Below are 17,108 nucleotides of genomic sequence, written 5' to 3'. Positions count from 1 at the left end.
GGGCCATAGGGACTAATTCCTGCCTGAAACTTCCAGCCCGTAATTGTCAGAAGGCCACAGTGCTAACTCCTTGAGGGCGGCACCGAGGTCTCACTCATCTTTGTGTCCCTGGGTGTGTCCCAAAGGTTAAGACCATGTCTGCTACAGAACGAATGTCCTGTTGAGGACAGCACGGAAGAAGGAAGGAATCAAACGGGCCGGGATTCTGCAACGGACGGGGACAGACACCAACTAAAGATGCTGGGGGGGGAGTGAGAAGAGCCGGTGGTGGGAAATCACGTTCTCACGCAATGGGAGGACAGAAAAGCTAGCCGGGTATGATGGGCTCACTTGTGCCCCCCGCCCCCGAAAGTGGAGATGTTGAAGTCGCAGCCCCCCAGCAGCTCAGAATGTCACAGTAAGTGGAGAGAAGGAAGACCTTTAAAGAGGTAAGTGAGCTACAACAAGGCTGTTAAGGTAGGATTCTAATCCAATATGCCTAGAGTCCTTATAAGAAGAGGTTAGGGCACCAGGGATGCAGCCGCATGGAGAGACAACCACTTGATTCAGCAAGGACCGAGGCCTCAGAAGAAATCAAACTCGCCAATGCCTTTATCTTGAACTTCCGGCCTCCAAAACTGTGTGGAAAATTCAGTCTCCAAATCCCCACTGCAAATTCCCAGGAGAGAAAAATCCGACTGGCCCAGCTCAGTTAGATTTAGGCACTTAAGGGGGCACCTGGGTGGCTCAGTCCATTAAGCATCCAACTCCTGACTTCGGCTCAGGTTATGATCTCACGGTTTGTGAGTTCAAGCCCCGCATTGGGCTCTGTGCTGACAGCGCGGAGCCTGCTTGAGATTCTGCCTCTTCCCCTCTCTCCGCCTCTACTCTCTCTCTGTCTCTCTCTCTCAAAACAAATAAATAAGCTTAAAAAAAAAAGAGTTAGGCACCTGGTCTAAACCTTCTTAAAATGAAGGCAGGCTACGGGGCGCCTGGGTGGCTCAGTCGGTTAAGTGTCCGACTTCGGCTCAGGTCATGATCTCACAGTTCATGGGTTCAAGCCCCTGTTGGGCTCTGTGCTGACAGTTCAGAGCTGGGGCCTGTTTCGGATTCTGTGTCTCCCTCTGTCTCTGCCCTTCCCCCGCTCACTCTCCGTCTCTCAAAAAATAAATAAACGTTAAAAAATTTTTGTTTAAATAAAGGCAGGCTAGTGTCTGTACTGCAGAATGCCCTCAAAGACATGTCTGTCTGTCTGTCTGTGTGTTTACATGTGCCCATGCACTGTCTTCCCCAACTAGATTTCAAGTGCCGTAGGATAGGGACCTTTCTGTCTTTGTTCATGGCTGTATCCACAGCATCCAGGACAGTTCCTGGCACTCGGCAAGACGTCCACAAATCCTTGCTGTGTGGAAGACAAGCTCTAGGGTGGGTGCACTTTACCCTTTGATGGGGAGCAGGTGTAACACCTTCTGGTGTTTACGGAAGATAAAACTCCCAGTCTGCGTGACTCAAAACCCAATCCAGACCGAACCCGCATATGTTTGTGTGGGTGAAAAAGGACGTTGTAGAGGAGGCCACTCCGTGTTTTCCAAACCCATTTTTTTTCGCCCTCCGCACAGAGTTGGATGACCTTCTCCAGCCTCCCCTGCAGTCAGGTGGGATCATGTGACCAAGGGTCAGGCATTGGAAAACAACCCACAACCTCTAGGTCTGCCCCCTAAGAAAACCTCCCTCTTGAACCTCTCCGCCTTCTCTCTCCTTCTATGGAACTGGAGGCAAAGTACTCCAAGGCTCGGAGGATACAGAAGGTGAAGGAAAGAAGGAAGACAGGCATCTGGGTCTCTGAGCTGCTAATTATGAAGGCTCACCCAAAGGAGTCACCCAACCAGGTTGGATTGTGGCACCAGCGAGATCCAAACCATTATGGCACTGAACCACCAACGTGTGATGGGTCGTCATGGCAGCTAGCGCTAATCACCTTGAATAACACAAACGTCTAGAGGAAAGGCGGTCTGGGCTGGGATCCTGGTCTCCTGGAGTGTTTGGAAGCATTTTTGAGAACTTTCCATCACTGTTTCAATAATCAGCTCATTCCCACTACCGTTGACTATGATCAGGAGGCATCTTGGAATTTTAAATCTATGCAGAAGGAAAGTCTCCTGGTGGTGGAAGGGTCCACCGAAGGCTCCTAGCCAGTCAGAGACACCTGAGCTGACACCCCCCAGCCCTACGTTCTCCCTGAGACGTGACGACGAGAAGCGTGAAGATGTGCTGCCTTCTGCCTGGGCAGAGAGCATGACAGATGCCACTGGACCCCGGGGTCCTCCGCCTGAGCAGGACTGACATTCGGGGATGGACTCTGTCATCGTGGCGGGGCGGGGCTCTGTGCACAGGAGGGTGTCCAACAGCATCCCCGGTCTCTACCTTCTAGATGCCAGTAGAATCTCCTCCTCAGTGCACACACTGTCAAGTGTCCCCCCGCCCCAGGGACAAAAATCACCCCCTTCCCCCAGTGAGAACCACCGCCAAAAGAGATTTCTGCCTCTTCGTAAAAGTTTTGCTTGCACACGGTTGCCCCAAAGTGGAAATATAGGCTGGAAAGCAGCCCTCCCTTCCTGGGGAAAATGAGTGACGTAGAACATGTGAAATTGAGGTAAAGTGTATCACTTCCACGCATTCTATTCAGGGATGGTGTCAGCGTCGCCCCGCCATGGTTCTTTCCTGCCTCTTCTATGGCGGAACGTAATTCCTAGGTAGAGCTTCGATCCCACTGGGTCGCAGAAGCTTCCCGTCTGTTAACTGAGGTTAATCACGGTCAATCCGGGGTTAGCTTAGTCTGTCTGGAACCTGATCACCCCCACATTCTCTGAAATTATGAAGTCATGGCTAAGATCTACAGGCTCTGAGGCCATGGCCATTCCACCCTTCCAGCAAGCGCTGAGTTATCCCAGTGCCTGGGTGTCTTCTGCATTGTCTCATTGTCAGAGTTTGTCCGGACCCTGTCACCTTCCTTGGGTGCTTCCACGCCGCTCTTGGGGCCACGCAGGATGGGGCTCTGGTGCCTCCTTCGTGTGTTTATCATCCGAGACCCATCCACCAAGGTAGTCTGGCTAGCCTGCTCTTGACCTCCGTCACTGTGCCTGGTTCAGGTGAGGTGTGGGAGGGTTGCCACCTCCACGGGCTCCCCCAGGGAAGGGATGGGAGGCACCGAGGGTGGACAATTGAAGACGCAACTCGCTGTCAGATACCAACTCTCACTTGCACGACCCTGAGTGTGAGTGCCTTCTCAAGAGTGTGACACCAAAACAAATGGATCCATGTCTCAAATGTAAGAGCTGAAATGACACCAACTCTTAGAAGAAAACATAGCAGTGGGTGGGGGGGGGTGGAGGGGGATTAGAACACCCGGGTGGCTCAATGTGTTAAGCATCCAACTCTTGGCTTCCACTCAGGTTGTGATCCCAGGGTTCACGGGATTGAGCGCCACATCGGGCTCTGCACTGACAGCGTGGGGTCTGCTTGAGATGCTCTCTCCCTCTCTCTCTGTCCCTCCCCCACTGGTGCACGCTCTCTCTCCAAATAAACAAATTAACATTAAAAAAAAAAAGTAGTGGAAAATCATGACCTTAGATTTGGCGACAGATTTTTAGACATAACATCAAAAGCACGAAACATTAGGGTTAAATTAACATTAAAAAAAAAAAACGTAGTGGAGAATCATGACCTTAGATTTGGCGACAGATTTTTAGACATAACATCAAAAGCACGAACCACAAAGAAGAAAACTAAGCAAATTAGACCTTACCAAAACTTAAAACATTTGTGCACGAGAAGGCATCATCAAGGAAATGAAAAGATAATCTGCAAAATAGGAGAAAATATTTGCAAGTAAGATATCTGACAGGGGCTTAAGATCTAGAATATATAAAGAACTCCTAAAATGTAACAAAAAGATAAACAGCCCAGTTTAAAAATGGGCAAAGAACCTAAAGGGACATTTCTCCAAAGAAAATATATAAATGGCTAGTAAGTGCTTTATAATTAGTCATTAAGGAATGTAATTAGCCATCGTAATTAGTCATTAGGGAAATGCAAATCAAAACCACAATGAGATACGACTTCACGTTCACTAGGTCGGCTACGATTAAAAGAAAGAAAAATGACATATAAATGACAAAAAATGGGCATATAAAATGGCACAGCTTGCATGGAAAACGGCATGGCAGATCCTCAAAAAGCGAAATATGGAAAATACCACGACCCAACAATTCCGGCCCCCACGATTGCCCCCAAAATTGAAAAATAGAGCCTCATGTAGCTACTTATGCACCCGTGTTCACAACAGCATCATTCCCAAGAGTCAAAAGGTGGTAACAACCTAAATGTCCATCGACAGATGAAGGGATAGAGGAAAGGTGGCCTGTGCGCACCATGGAATCCAGCCATAGAAAGGAATGGAATTTCAGTACATGCTACAACACGCGTGAATTTCGAGAACGTCAAGCTAGCACACCAAAAGACAGATCTTTGCATGCTTCCACTTACTCGAAATATCTAGAGCTGGTGGATTCATGCAGACGCAAAGTAGGTAAGAGGTTACCAGGGGCAAGGCGAGGGGGAGAATCAGGAATGACTGCCACATGTTTGCAGAGCGTCTGTTTCCGGTGATGGCAAAGTTGGGAAACGGGAAACGATGGTTGCACAACATCGTCAGGTCAGCGTAATTGATGTCACCGATTTGTACAGTCAAAAATGGTTACAATGGTTGATTTTATGTTACACGTATTTTACCACGATGAAGAGGGTTTTCTTAGAGAAGTGCCCAGGGCCTAAAACTCGAGGAGGCGATGTTCTCAGAGCCTTGCAAGTTGACGCTGGGCAGCGGACAACGAGCATCTCCGATTTTTCACTCCAGATGCCTTGCCTGCCTGGGGGAGGCACAGGCTTTCTCTTCCTTCTGTTCTCTAAGCTCCTCTGGAGGCTGGATTTCCATCCTGCGAGCCCACAGCAGGGACACGGCCGTCACGGAAAGCTCTGGAGCCTCTTTCTACTGCCCAGCTCTGAGGCAAAGCATGCCAGCTCGCCCACAAATCACCCCCCTCCCCCATGCCTTCCAGTCTTCTGTTTCTGGAAGAAATATTTTGCCCAGAGTATGTCAGGGCTTCGAATTTTTTTTTTTCAACGTTCTTTTTATTCTGATAAAATATATATAACACGGAATTTGCTATTTTAAGCGTTTTTAAGCGTGCAATTCAGAGGGCTTGGAGTTTTTGAAACCCGGAAGCCCAGATTCCTACAAAGCAGAAGCTCTGGGTTCGCAGCGGTTTTCCAGAGTCTGGAAAATGCCCCCCGCCCCCCCCCCCGACCCCGAAACCAGGAATGCTGCTGGTTGGGTGGGGGAGGGGCAGGCAAGGAGGCCGGGGCTGCGGGAGCATCCGCCAGCCACATGCACTCACATCCAGTAGGACACAAGCCCTGCCCCAAGTCAGGCCAAATTTGAAAAAGCCTCGTAGGATGCACTCCCACCTGCATTCATCTATCAGAGGAAAAGGCATGAATGAGAAGAAGAGGCCGTTACATTGATAGATTCCCTCATCGCTTACGATACACTCTCCAAACTACAAGCGCCCTGAGAGCAAGAACGAATCTTGTCTTGTGCTCACCACGGCTCCCATCCTTGGCCGAGGCCTGCACCTTAGTAAGGGCTCAGTACGTAGTTGTTGACTGGACAAGGATGAACAGAGGCTTCTGTTAAGCCCCAGAGGAGCCTGGTTTCATAAAAAAGAGAGGGTTTTATTAGCTCCATTTTATAGAGGCAGTCACTGAAACTCAGAGAGGGGAAGTCACATAGCCGGGAGAGGGGAAGCAGGGCTTGAATCTGTATTTTCTAGCCACAAGTGCCTGGGGACTGTCAATTCAATTGCCTAGCAAAACGGTCCGCTATGGGGGTGCGACAGAATTCACCAACTTTCCATACAAATCATCTGAACCAATACGCTGCGTAATTTACTATGAATAGTGATTATAATAATGATGCCAACCTTACCGAGTGCTTGCAGCATATAGAAACCATAGATATACTTTTATATATTATAATAATATATACTTTATATTATGTGTTGTTTATACAACATAATATATACATATAATATGTAATATATAATATATACCATATAATATGTAATATATAACATATGATATGTAGTATTTAATACGTGGTATGTAATATATATCATATATCATTTCAGCTAATGGTAAGAATAACCTTGCAAGAGGCATAATTGGTTCCAGGCTGAGGAAGAGGAAAGTGAGGGGCCAAAGGGGTGTAAAGATTTGCTCAGAGGCTCTCAGCTCCCAAGGAGCACTACTGAGATTCAAACCCGTAGTTCTGCGTGACCCCCGGGTTCATGCCATTCCCGGCCCGTCCCTTTAGAGGGGCCTCTAGACTATGTGTATATTTAACACCATCTCAAGGCAGCCACCTAGTCAATGGGAATCATTGGTAACTGACTTTGAAAAAACACAGCGTGTGTCTTCGGTGGCAGGGGTCCACGAGACGGAGGCTCAGTCGACCTGCCAAACCGCGTCTGGGGGAAAAGGAAGAGGGTAGTCCCTCATGTTGACATTCCGTCATCTGCTTCTGGGGTCTACGGGATGTCAAACAGCCGGAGCCGGAAAGCACCACGATCTTGTCATCCAGATGTTTGAGGTCGCGCTGCCCCACCCTCTGCGTGTCAGAGCTCCTGGTTGAGAGACAGCAACGCTGATATCAGTCTTGTTACTATGAATAACAGCACCGCCCTTTGTGTTTGCGCCTCGAGGGTGCTGGGCTTGGCGAGGTGGGTTTTACACGCATTATCTTACACTGTCAAGTGAAGTCCTACCAGCAGCCCCGACTTCCAGAGGAGAGCACCTCTGAGGCTCAGCAGTGGGGAAGGAACACATCCAGGGGCACTCGGGGAGTATGTGGCTATCGCGGGCTGAATGGTGGCCCCCAAAAGACATGTCCACCCAGAGCCTGAAAATGCAAACTTATTTAAAAACAGGATCTTTGCAGATGTGATTAAATATTTCCAGGGGGGATTATCCTCGACTTAGGAAGGTCCTAAATCCAATGACTAGCGTCCTTATAAGGGGAAGGGAGATTGGAGGCACAGACACAGAGGGGAACACCATGGAAAGATGAAGGCAGAAATTGGGAGCGATGTGTTTGTAGGTCAAGGAATGTCAAAGGTCGCCAGCAACCGTCAGAAACTAGGAGAGGGGCATGGAAGGAGCTAACCCCTCTGGAAGGAGCTAACCCTGCCAACACTTGATTTCAGACGTCTGCAGCCCTGAACTGTAAGGGAATTTCTGTTGTATCAGGCGCCCCAGTTTCTGGTCATTTGTTATGGAAGTTCTAAGAAACCAGCTCAGTGGATGAGGTAGGATTTGAACCTAAGCGTCGGCCCGAACTCTTTATCAGTAACCCACGAGTCACGCCTTTAGAACCAGTTCTGTGCTTTCCAATGTGTTAGGGCAATGCATTCATCCTCCAAAATTCAACCACCCAGAGTGTTTTGGTTTTTAGGAGACGTGCACGTGTACACACACATGCACACACGCGCGTGTGTGCACGCGTGGGCACCATGCACTTCAGAGAAGCGGAATGACCAGGAAGCCTTCTTAGCGCTTTCTTGACATGACTACTAATTCTCAAGAAGGGAATGAAGAGAAAAAGACAGACACGTTGCTACTGTAACTCTGACCACACAGGCTGCGGGGGGGGGGGGGGGGGGGGGGTGGAGATAAACTTCAGACATGAAAAGCGAAACCAGAGAACTGGACCTCTTTAGCGTTGGTGATGATATTTTATTCATGTGTAGCCTTTTATTTCTGGATTCCAGACAACTTTTAAAAGGGAGTGAGTTCTGCTCTGCTCCTCGTGTGATGAGGGCATGGGGGAGCAGGGCGGATGGGAGGGAGGGCTGAGGCTAAGACATTTGCCCTTGCCTTCCGGAGTCAGTTGACAAACCGGAAACAGTCCAGACTTTCAGGCATCAACATTAAGACCTTCTCAGAGCTCCTCCTACCCCAACTGATTTTTCCTTGATGAAATTGCCTCCCTTATTTCTAGACAGCCCAGAGAACTCCTACACATCCTTCAAGACCCATTTCCTATGAGGACCCTTCCCCGACCTCCCCAACTCCATGCTCTCCCACAAAGCAATGTTGACTTTCTCACTTCTTACACAGCCACTGTAGGTGGTGTGTACTTCAAACACACATTTGTGATACTTTATACTATTTGGCTCTTTATGGCTTAGTCTCTCCCTTAGAGAAGTGATTCTTAACCCAAGAGCTTATGGATGAAAGTCAATGGAAGGGCTTTGGGGAAAACTGTCAATCCTTTGAAACCCTGCAAAATTTTACGTGAATGTGCAGCTTAAGGGACAGTATTCCGTAGCTTTCCCGAGTTGCCAAAGAACATCAAGACTCAAACCCGTTCAGAATCCACTGCACTAAACATTAAGTTCTGGGCGATTTTGTAGCGCTGTTACCCGGCCCAAGGCAGACGCATGCAAAACGTCTGTCACCACACTGTTGCGTACAAACTGTGACGCAAATATGGTCCGGGGATACTGAGTTGCTCTGATTTTGTGTTCGAGTCGTTGCAGCTATGAGTGAAGAACTCTGAAAGCCCCAAAGCTGACTCGCAGCTACTTCTCCTTCCCAAACAACAAAGGTCAGGTGCCAATTCTGCGGGGGACCACAACACTTTAAAAGCTCTGTTCTCAGAAACCTCCTGCTTTTTACCTGTCTCAGCAAGGCAACACCTAAGAATATATCCTACGGCTACGTTGGCATGAATGTACAAATATGCATGGATACGGAGGTAATTACAAAAAAAAAAGGACTCAATCTGAATGTCTGTTGTGTAGAACAAAGGAATAAAAGTCAGCAAAATATTTGTCAAGGGCTGTGGAGTCCATATTTTAGACTTTGGCGGACATCTAGCTTTTCTGTTGCAACCACAACTGCTCGATTCTACCCTTCTATTGTGAAAGCAGCCACAGACGATGTGCAAACGAATGGGTGTGGTCGTGTGCCAATAAAACTTTATTTACAAAAACAGGCGGGGAGCGGGAGTTAGCCAGGAACCCATAGCATGCTGGCCCCCGCCTCAGAATCCCAGACAGCTGTTAAAAAAGGACGAGGCAGGGGCGCCTGGGTGGCGCAGTCGGTTAAGCGTCCGACTTCAGCTCAGGTCACGATCTCGCGGTCCGTGAGTTCGAGCCCCGCATCAGGCTCTGGGCTGATGGCTCAGAGCCTGGAGCCTGTTTCCGATTCTGTGTCTCCCTCTCTCTCTGCCCCTCCGCCGTTCATGCTCTGTCTCTCTCTGTCCCAAAAATAAATAAACGTTGAAAAAAAAATTTAATAAAAAAAAAGGACGAGGCAGAACATCCACAATTGTTTTGTTTTTTTTTTTCATTTCCAGGGCACGATGACCAGCACATACACAACGCGTCCTCTGGGGTCGCTTCTGCTGTAAGCACTTTGCCTGTGTTATTTTACGTAATCCCCACAAACAACCATTCACCCATGGCGCCGACTGCTTTGCATGGGGAGTGACCAGTTCTGTCAACTCGGACAGCTGGTTTGGTCCCTCTGAGCCTCAGTTTCCAAGCTGGTGAAGCAGGCGCAAACATTAACTCTGGCTAAGTCACTGTTCCACGACAGGAACACAATTAAAGTGAGTGCCCGTCTCTTAGACCTTTTTCAGGGAGCCGCTGCTCAACTTCCAGACGGTATAAAGAAAGAGAGGCTTAACTAGTTTCCGTTCTGAGCATTTCCTCGGAGGGTGCAGACATGTACTCAGACCAAATTAACTCGAGTGTTTTTTTTCTCCGCACGTGGTGTGGTGCGATGCGATGTCTATTATCTTATGTGTGATGAATGAAAGCTGTTAATATAAACAGTGAGAGAACAACGCTGTGATATTCCCAGCGGCTGCTAATTAAGGAGGTGGTGCTCATTTTCAGGATGAAAAGGGAACTGCTCTGTCTGAGCTGTCTGTAATCATTTATCAAGAAGTGAAATTTTAAGGACATGACCCAGAAAGAACATGAGAATAATAAAAAGAGCCTCTTCCTTATAAGAGTGGTAATAATGATTACCACAGTCCTAGGAGGTACTAGATGCTTCTGTGTGCCAGGTACGGGTTAAGTGCTTTGCAGGCAGATCCTTATTTAAGCCTTGCCATGGTCCTTCCGGTAAATCTCGATGTTGCGTTCGACTTTCAGCAGAGGTAACTCGTCTCGTACGTAGCACAGGAGTGCTAGGCTATGGAAATGACACTAACCATGACCCAGTGAAAGAAACAAGTTTGGGGGTTTGCAGAGAGAAACATCCTGTGGGATTCTCCATATCTTGTGGATTCTGTAAATGGAGGGGGATAGGAATAAGTGTCAAGAAGGAAACCCACAGGGGCGCCTGGCTTGCTCAGTCATTAGGCGTCTGACTTGATTTCCGCTTGGGTCGCGATCTCAAGATCATAAGACCGAGCCCCACATCGGGCTCCATGCTCGGTGTGGAGCCCGCTTGGGATTCTCTCTCTCCCTCTACCACTGAAGCTCTCTCTCTCTCTCCAAAAAAATAAAATAAAATAAAAAAGGAAGGAAACCCACGAACACATATGCACACAGACATACGTGTGTAGATACACACACACACACACACACACACACACACCCCATGGTCTGGTCAAGAAAGAGTTTGTATCTCATGAGGGTAAACTCCACGAGCCTGTAGTCGGGTCGATTATGAGATATCACCAGCACGAGAAGATAGCAGCACGGACAACAATATCCAGCTCTGTGTTAGATCCTGGTGCCCACAAGGTGCTGCCCAGGTCTGGTTTCCGAAAAGCAGGAGGCACGCCATCATTTCTCCCCCCACGTGCTGGTGCTCACCGGAACGGAGTGCAAGGGCGAGCTCGGGGATTACGTGGGAAGTAAAAGTCACGGGACTGCACGATGGATCAGGTGGGGCGCGTGCAGGACGAGATGAGGTTGAACAGGACTCCAAGATTTTTCTAGTTTGATTGAGCGGATGGCTGATCATGCCACGGAGGAGCTGGAAAACAGAGGGGCATGTGCAGGTTTGGGGGCAGGTGAGAAGCTTCATTTTGGACGTCCCGAGCTCAAGGTGCCTAGGGGACATCCAGGAGCAGATGTGAGGAGACGCACGTAGGTGTTTATGGGTCTGAGGCTTAGGGAAGAGGCACGTTAAGAGCCGAGGAGTCGACGAAGGGTGAACCGCCGGACATCCCCGGGCTGGAGGCGAGCCGAGGAAGAGAAGCGAGTGAAAACTCCCGAGAAGGAAGAGACAGAAGAGATTCTACTGTTTCACAGAACTATGGCAAGATCAGGAAAGGCCAAGAAGGGCCTGAACGGGCATCGCTCGAGGGACGCGGTACACAGAAGCCTTGCAGTTAATTACGGTGGCCAAACTCACTTCCCACAGTCTCGGCTAGAAGACCTCCCTCATCTTCTTTTAAACGCAGCTCAGCCTTCCGCAAAAAAGTGAGAACTTTGATGTAGGCACACCTGGATTGAAATCTGGTCTCGGGGCGCCTGGGTGGCGCAGTCGGTTGAGCGTCCGACTTCAGCCAGGTCACGATCTCGCGGTCCGTGAGTTCGAGCCCCGCGTCGGGCTCTGGGCTGATGGCTCGGAGCCTGGAGCCTGCTTCCGATTCTGTGTCTCCCTCTCTCTCTGCCCCTCCCCCGTTCATGCTCTGTCTCTCTCTGTCCCAAAAATAAATAAACGTTGAAAAAAAAAAAAAAAAAAAAGAAATCTGGTCTCTACAACCTCCTGGCTGTGTGACTTTAGGTAGGCCTCTTACCCTCTCTGAGCTTCGGGGTTTTGATCCGTCAAATGGGACTAACGATCTTTCGCTCCGAAAGCTGGCACGTGATACAGGCTCAGTACACGTTTTTCTTTTTTCTCCCCACCTTGCTGTGTATGCTTGTGTGCGGGTGTGTGTGTTGGGGGGGGGGGGGCGGGAGGGAGGTGACCATTGTCTGTGGTTACAAGCAACAGAAAACTAAAGACAAAGGGATTTTATTGGCTCAGATGACTGAAAATTCCAAGAAGAAAACTGGCTTCGGGGGAGCCTGGGTGGCCCAGCCAGGTAAGCATCTGACTTCAGCTCAGGTCATGATCTCACGGTTTGTGAGTTCGAGCCCCGCGTCGGGCTCTGTGCGGACAGCTCGGAGCCTGGAGCCCGCTTTGGATTCTGTGTCTCCGTCTCTCTCTGCCTCTCTGCCCCTCCCCTGCACCTGCTCTGTCTCTCTCTCAAAAATAAACAAACATTAAAAAAAATTTTTTTTAATAAATAAATAAATAAATAAATAAATAAATAAATAAATAAAAACTGGCCTCAGAGAGAGACTCGAGGAATCAGGTGAGGTCAGGTCTTCTGCTTGTCCTTTCTGGATCCCGGCTCCGCTTCCCCTCCCGTAGGCTCCAGCCCGACAGGGACGTCAGCGGCCCGACGGCTCCGTCCGCCGGAAAGGGGGACTCTGCCCCAAGTTCAGAAAAGTCAGCCTCAGCCTCCGCTTTCCGTTGGTCCCAAACGGGCCGACTTGCGTCACGTCTTCCTCCGCAGCCAATCACTGGCCAGCCGCGCGCTCACTGGCGGGGCCTGACTGGGTCACGTGACGCGGCCGGAAGTCAGCCTCCCAAGGACCAAGAGTGGTCGGATTCTGCCAGCAAACGTGAATGCCTGGATGTTGGGGCCTGTGCCACACAGTATTGCACGAGTCAAAGGACCATCCGGTATGTCTGTGCCCGAGTTTTTCCTGGCTCCTTACATGATACACGTGTTTGAGTATCTCTACCCCACTCATTGTTTTATTATTATGATTATTATGATTATTTTGAGAGAGAGACAGAGAGGAGGGGGGCAGGGGAAGAGAGAGAGGAAGAGAGCGAAATCCCACGCAGGCTCCGTGCTGTCAGCGGGGCTCAAACCCACCAGCCACGAAACGATGACCTAAGCTGAAATCAAGAGTCCCATCCCTACCCAGCCGAGCCACTCGGATACCCCTGCGCGGCCTTTATTCCTAACGTCGTTTATGAGATCAGGAAAGATACCCTACGTAAGCATCTGCTGCCCCTAGAACATCAGGCTTGCCGGGGCCCGGGCCCGTGAGTGGCCTCACCCAGGATCCCCCAGCTCCAGACTCCTTCCCTGGGAACTGGAGGAGACCTTCAGTCTCTGCTGACTCAGCGGGTCACCAGAGACCTCTGACACCCCCTGGCCTTTCCCGGAACCTTAAGAAGGAAGAGGAGAGAGCTTCAGAGGGCAGGTTTAAAATTAGAAGGGAGTGCAGGGCTGCCTGTGTGTTTCTTGAACGTCAGCCATTCGGGAGGAATGGGCGATAAGGTGGTCAAGAGACAGGAAGCATTTCTTTAAGATTCCTATCGCGCTGGGAAGCTGGAGGGGGAGTTTCGTTCAAGGGAAGAACAGGATGTTGCCAGGATCCGGGGCAGGGCCCACAGCAGGGGGGCATGGAGGGACCGGAGAGCGGGAAAGGAGAGCTGGTCGGGCCAGGGTTCAAGAGGAAGGTTTGGAAAGGTCCCAGGCAGGAAGTCAGCCCCCCCCCCCCCCCCGACCCTGGCAGAGGCCCCTTGGGAGTTCAGGCCTCTTCAGTAATAGAAGGGAGACAGATCTTCTCCTCGAAGACCTTGGCTCTTTTCGATGAGTCCGGGTGGTCCACTGAGAGGGGAATCTCGTTTAATTCTCGTGTGAACTCCTGATTCCCTGTTCCCCTGGAGTCTGTCTGCTGGTCTCCCAGTGTGGAAGCCACCCCCTTGGTCCTTGAAGGCTGCGGGGAGTCAAAGCCTGACGTAGCCCCTGTGATCAATCCCCATCCCATGCTCGTGGGGTGGGGGCCTGGTGCTGAGTACCAATATGTCCTTTGTCACAAAGTTTGTCCAGTCTTCAAAAACAAAAACAAAAAAAACACACCTTATCAAAATGCCAATCTAGTGAGGGAACTCCATGAAGGGACCGTTCACAAAATAAAAAAATAAAATGACCAACAAACACCGACGAAGAAATACATTCATCATTCAGATAATCCCCCCACAGCATCGTTGTGGCCACGCAGGTACTGACATGAGCCTCGGGCACCCACTAACCGGTTTTGATCCTTTCTGCGACAGTAAGAGGTAATGTCTCTAGAAACTAAGGCACACGGGGGTTGAGGTCCCTGTCCCAAGATCCCAGCTGCTAAGAGACAGGCAGTAGAGGGGAAAAGGATTGTTCTAAGTACCTAAATGATAAGAGCCTGCGTTTGCAGCTGACCAAACAGGCCTTGGGGAAATGACTTCACCTCTCTGAACCTCAGTTTCCCCACTCTAGAAAATGGAGGTAAAGTAGGACCCACACTGCAGAGCCGTAGAAAGTTTTTGGCGAGATGATATATGATTAGTATGGTGCCAGGTATTTACCATTATTATTTACTTTTTTTTAATGTTTATTTATTTTTGAGAGAGAGAGAGAGAGAGCAGGGGAGGGGCAGAGAGAGGGGGAGACACAGAATCCGAAGCAGGCTCCAGGCTCTGAGCCGACGGCACAGAGCCCGACGCGGGGCTTGAACTCGTGAACCGCGAGATCATGACCTGAGCCGAAGTTGGATGCTTAACCGACTGAGCCACCCAGGCGCCCCGGTGCATGGTATTTATTAAAAGTGTATCAACGATACACTTTTGTTCTTACTGATTCAGAGGTCCCAAGGACCTACCATATCAGGTCTCCCCGCCTACATCAGTCAGGAGTTACGAGGTGTCCAATCGTGACAACAGAGGCCAGGGGTCCCAAGGCGCAGGGCTGAGATGTATCCCACCCCGCCTCCTCTTACACCTTTTCTGCAGGCACAGCTAGCGAGACCTGGACGGGACCTCCCACTCACCCCCATCTGAGCCTCTAGGGAAACATCTGGACCATGGGGGCTGATCGATGATGAAGTATTTACTTAGCTCTACGCCCACAGTCCGGCTGGAGAGGCACCCCCTTGGGTTCAAGGCGAAAGGCTCCCAGGAAAGGTGGCTGGGCCTCAAGGTCATCAGTCATCAGGAATTGCCCACCTTGTCTCTGGGGACAGTCTGGAGCTGTCTCATGGGAAGTTCTCCTTCCTCATTCCCGGGGAGAGTGCCCACTTCCTTTTACTCCTTTAAGCAGCAGCCCACGTCATTACTGTTATCACTGTTATTATTTTTGCCACCACCGATTGAGTGCTCACCGTGTTCGGGGCCCTAAGCTAACTGTGTTACATGCATTTCCTCATTGAGTCCTTGCTATAACTCTCAGGGTTAGAGAGTATTTTCATCCTTTTTTCCTAACAGCCTGCTCGGATTGGGAATTCACTGTCCTGAGGTCACGAAGCTGGAAAGTAGAAGACCTGGGATTTGAACCCAAGCAGTGTGGCTCCAGAGTCTCTGCCTTGACAGGGGTTCTGTTGGCCGGGGCTGGAGGCCACGCCAGAGCCACCTCCCACCCTCTGCTCTTCCTTGCTGGAACCAACACGGCATTCGGCGGTCAGATAATAGGACCTGGTGATGTGAGGAGGCAGACAGGACCACAGGGATCATAAATGAGGGGGGGCTGCCAATCTCCAAAGATCTCACCAAAGAAACCGGATGGGAAACATTCCAACCAGAGGGAAAAGCATGTGCAAAAGTCCTGAGGTAGGACCGTACTCATTCTCTTACATCTCTAGGTCTCCTCTGCTGAAATGCTTCTCTACTCACCCAACCTTTGGAACACAGTTAATCGTCACTTCCTCCAGGAAGCCTTCCCCGAACCAGGCTAGGCTAGGTCCCCCGTCCTTGCTCTCATTGCCCCCGTTCTTCATCACAAAACACTGCACGCTTATGTTTACTTAACAGCCTGGAATATTCTCTTACTGTCATTCTCCTGCATGAGGTCATAAACCCTGACGAGGCGGGGGTGGGGGTGGGTGGAACGTTTGCCTTGTGTTCTCTATGCCTAGGAAAGGGGCACAGAGCAGGTTCTAGTCTGACGAGGCCACAGTTGGAAGACTGGATTCCACTCTGGACGCCCTTGCTTATTAGGAGAAAGACATACATGTCACTTCGTGGGGAACGAAGGCATCATCCCTGGAGAAAGCCTCACACGTGTGGCCAAGGAGACCTATCCAAGTATGTCCACTATAGAACTTTTATCGGCATCGACTTAGATGCCCACCAACAGGGGACTGGACACAGGTAATTCTGTGCACGCGCATGTTTTAAGAGCATAATCGGGACACCCACAAATTGGGTGGCTCAGTCAGTTAAGCATCCTACTTCGGCTCAGGTCAAGATCTTGTGGTTCATGAGTCCAAACCCCACGTCAGGCTCTGTGCTGACAGCTCAGAGCCTCGAGCCTGTGTCTTCCTCTCTCTCTGCCCCTCCCCTGCTCACACTCTGTCTCTCTCTCTCAAAAATGAATAAACGAAAGAAAAATTTTTTAAAAAGATCGCAATCAAAGTAGATGAAACAGAGGTCTGTGTGTCCACAGGGGGATCTTTCAAAACCGTGGCAGAGAGAGAAAATGCTGATCACGAAGTGATCCGTAGCCCATTTAAGAAACTGAAACCCCCCGAGAGGCCCCGTATGTTTTTCAGAATTCACATACAGTCTGTAAAACTCCTACGAAAACGAGGATCTGCATTCTGAATTCACGACAGTACGTGTGGGTGGCTGGGGTTACGGAGAGACTGGGCAGCTAGACTTAGCGTATTCTTTTTCACGACTATATAATATTCCGTCGAAGGATGATACGGTTGATCCTCGAACAACACGGGTATGCGGTGTGCAGGTCCCCTTTAAGTGAGATTTTCTTCAAGGAGCACAGCCAGGTTCCTTAGGATTGGCTCAACGATGTTGTCTTTCCTGCAGCTTGCTTCGTTGTAAGAATGTGGCGTATATTACGTAGCACATATACAACATGCGATACAATACCACCTACTTTTGTGATCTGGAGGGCCTTCCAGTCAACGGTCGGCTTTCAGTGGTTACATTTTCAGGGATCCACAGTTACGTGCAGATTGTCGGCTGCACCAGGAGGCAGTCCCCCC

General features: G+C 49.9%; 2 long non-coding RNA genes across 3 annotated transcripts in view; one reads left to right on the top strand and one right to left on the bottom strand.

The window, feature by feature from the left end:
• Window positions 1-17,108, bottom strand: part of LOC123587651 — a 221,188-nt gene that overhangs the window by 58,313 nt on the left and 145,767 nt on the right. The window lies entirely within an intron of this gene.
• On the top strand, window positions 12,693-16,356 carry LOC123587649. Of its 2 annotated transcripts, none has more exons than XR_006707444.1 (4): window positions 12,693-12,798; window positions 14,390-14,470; window positions 14,902-15,714; window positions 16,020-16,356. It is a non-coding gene; the product is annotated as an uncharacterized LOC123587649 (long non-coding RNA). The 2 variants fall into 2 exon arrangements; XR_006707445.1 differs by lacking the exon at window positions 14,390-14,470 and adding an exon at window positions 14,117-14,196 and having other exon boundaries at window positions 12,718-12,798.

This window comes from Leopardus geoffroyi, chromosome D3, assembly GCF_018350155.1.
Source record: "Leopardus geoffroyi isolate Oge1 chromosome D3, O.geoffroyi_Oge1_pat1.0, whole genome shotgun sequence".
NCBI lineage: Eukaryota > Metazoa > Chordata > Mammalia > Carnivora > Felidae > Leopardus > Leopardus geoffroyi.
The sequence above is the reverse complement of the archived record's forward strand: the minus strand, read 5'-3'. Positions and strand labels throughout refer to the sequence as shown.